This window comes from Capsicum annuum, unplaced genomic scaffold (genome assembly GCF_002878395.1).
Source record: "Capsicum annuum cultivar UCD-10X-F1 unplaced genomic scaffold, UCD10Xv1.1 ctg77725, whole genome shotgun sequence".
NCBI lineage: Eukaryota > Viridiplantae > Streptophyta > Magnoliopsida > Solanales > Solanaceae > Capsicum > Capsicum annuum.
Genome location: NW_025888147.1, coordinates 1 through 2,867, shown reverse-complemented (window position 1 = coordinate 2,867; position 2,867 = coordinate 1). Strand labels below are relative to the sequence as shown.

Below are 2,867 nucleotides of genomic sequence, written 5' to 3'. Positions count from 1 at the left end.
TATTTAAGCGAAATAATAAAAAAATAATTTATTAGAGATCATTTAGTAATAAATATAAGTAATAATTCATAATTTATCAAATCGTCGTAATATAGGGGTGAAAGAGTTATATGATTAATACTTATACCTCTCGACAGATGTGAACTATATGCATAATTTTTGTAAGTATCAATGTTTATCAGGTTTAAGGTATGTTGAGTTGTCGTTATTGTGATATCTTATAAATTATGCCTGAGAATTATTTAAATATATATTTTAATTTTATTTAACCATATACTTAAAAAAATAAAGAATTAGAGATCATTTTAGTAACAAGGAGAGAAAGTCGGAGAAGAACATGAGAAAAAAATAGACAGTAAATGTAGTGTTTGAGTTATAGCAAAAAATATGTACATTTTTGAAGAAATATACGTATTTTAATGGTATAAGACTATTGATATTCTTGCCTAAGAATTTATATTTCAATTAAATTTAATATAGGGAGTATACATATTTTAATATTTCAATTAAATTGTAATATAGGGAGTATAAATATTTTAATATTTTGAATAAGAGGGCTGAAAAAGTCAATAGTACGGAAAAGTGAACAAATTGCTCCGATTTTTGCGACATACTTTAATTAGAGTTAGAAGTTTTAAAATTTTAATTTATGTATATGATAAAGTTTTTTAATAGTATTCCAAATTTACCCTTAAAAAAAGATCGGGACGAATTTCTTGACAAATAAATAAATGGGACCCCAAAAAATAAAATATCATTAGATCTCATTCACACGAAGTCGAGAATATTTGAAACTAGTTTCCTACACAATTGGATGTACATTTTTTTTAATGTTACAACTGTTTACTATTAATATTCGCTGTATCAATTTAAGAACGAACAATCGAGATCATTTCCTGACAACTCTGCTTCTGTTTCTTTGATTGTGAAGAATACCAGTCGAAGAAATCAATCTCTAAGGTATGATGGCCTTCCTTATCTTCATTTTCCATTTTTGTTTTCAGTATTGTTAGCTGTATCACCATTTGTTGTTTGTACTGTTGTGTTGCGTGGAATTTTACTAAGTTTTGGGCAGCCTAATATACCGAAAATCGAAATGGAAGAAAAAACAAGTAGTCATGGTATTTTTTATGCCTTTGAAAACTGGGGTGTTATATGGTACTACTAATGTTGAGAGTACTGAAGATAGTTACTATGTGGAGAGATATACGGAGAGGGACCTCGTAGAGCATTCAATTGATAAGATCAATGATCTTTCCCCTCTACTCGAGGAAAGATCTCGAGAATTTCAGTTTGGGAATGGGGTTTTGAGGAAGCAGGAAGGGAGTTTTATGAGGAGAGTGAAGAGAAACATGGGAAAGAGGAACTCATGGAGAGTCAATACCCTCTGATTCCAACGGTTGATGAAGCATACACTCCTCCGCCCCTGCCTCATTTTTTCGATACGAAAATGGAGGGCACAATGCAATGCTCGGCAAATTACGTGCCTCTGAGTCCCATAAGCTTCTTAGAAAGATCAGCAGTTGTGTATAGCAATAGGCTTTCTATCGTTCACGGAGATGTTAAATTTACTTGGAGAGAAACCTGTGATAGGTGTCTCCGTCTTGCTTCTGCTCTTACTCAACTTGGAATTTCTCGTGGTGGCGTCGTTGCTGCCTTGGCTCCAAATATTCCTGCAATGTATGAGCTGCACTTTGGAGTACAAATAAATGGCTGAGCGAGTTCTCTGTGCACTTAATACGCGTCATGATTCAGCAATGGTCTTGGTGTTACTTAGACATTCAGAGGCCAAAATTATATTAGTAGATCACCAGTTGCTCGATATTGCTAAGGGTGCACTAGAAATTCTGTCCAAGGCGAGTGCCAGGTTGCCACATCTAATTTTGATCTCTTATAAAGAGAGTTATCCAGTACTAATAGCTTGCCAGAAATTCTAGAGTACTGAGTCATTTTCAGCTACTGGAGAACCTACTTTTGAGATAGTATGGCCAAATGATGAACGGGATGCCATTGCTCTCAATTATACTTCAGGGACAACGTCAAGACCCAAAGGGGTCATTTATAGTCACAGAGGGGCATATTTTATTTCTCTGTCTGCAGCTCTGCTCGCTGAAATGATTTCGATGCCTGTCTATTTTTGGACTCTTCCCATGTTTCATTGCAATGGGTGATGTCTTTCTTGGGCTGTGGCGGCACAAGGTGGCACGAACATTTGCCTGAGAAGTGTCGCCGAAGAAGGGGTTTTCAACAGCATAGTTCAGTGCTAAGTGACTAACATGGCTGGTGCACCTACGGTTTTGACAATGATAATAAATGCACCACCGAGTGTCCAAAGACCACTTCCAAGGACAGTACATGTTATGACAGGTGGCGCACCACCACCTCATTATGTTCTACTTAAGATGAAAGAGCTCAATTTTAATGTTAATCACGGATATGTTCTAACAGAAACCTATGGTCCAGCAACATTTTGCGCTTGGAACCAGAGTGGAACTCTCTATCACCTGATGAGCAGGATAAGATTCAGGCTCGTCAAAGAGTGAACCATATTGGCTTGGAGGAAGTAGATGTAAAAGATCCTGAATCAATGAAGAGTGTACTCTTTGATGTCAAAACAAATGGGTGAGGTGATGATTAGGGGAAACACTGTAATGAATGGTTACTTAAAGGATCTCAAAGCCACAGAAATGCTTTTAAAGGAGGCTGGTTTCGAAGGGGGACTTGTCAGTGAAGCGTCTTGATGGTTACATGGAATTAAAGGATCGTTCAAAGGACATTATTATCTCTGGTGGAGAAAATATTAGTACGAGCGAAGTGGAGTCGGGTGTTGTCCTTACTGTTCATGTTTTTGGTTTTAACATTTAATG

The 2,867-nt window shown here is 36.3% G+C and overlaps 1 pseudogene; it reads left to right on the top strand.

Moving 5' to 3' along the window:
* The first annotated feature begins 772 nt into the window (after positions 1-772).
* On the top strand, positions 773-2,844 carry LOC124894820 (annotated as a pseudogene).
* Positions 2,845-2,867: the final 23 nt, after the last annotated feature.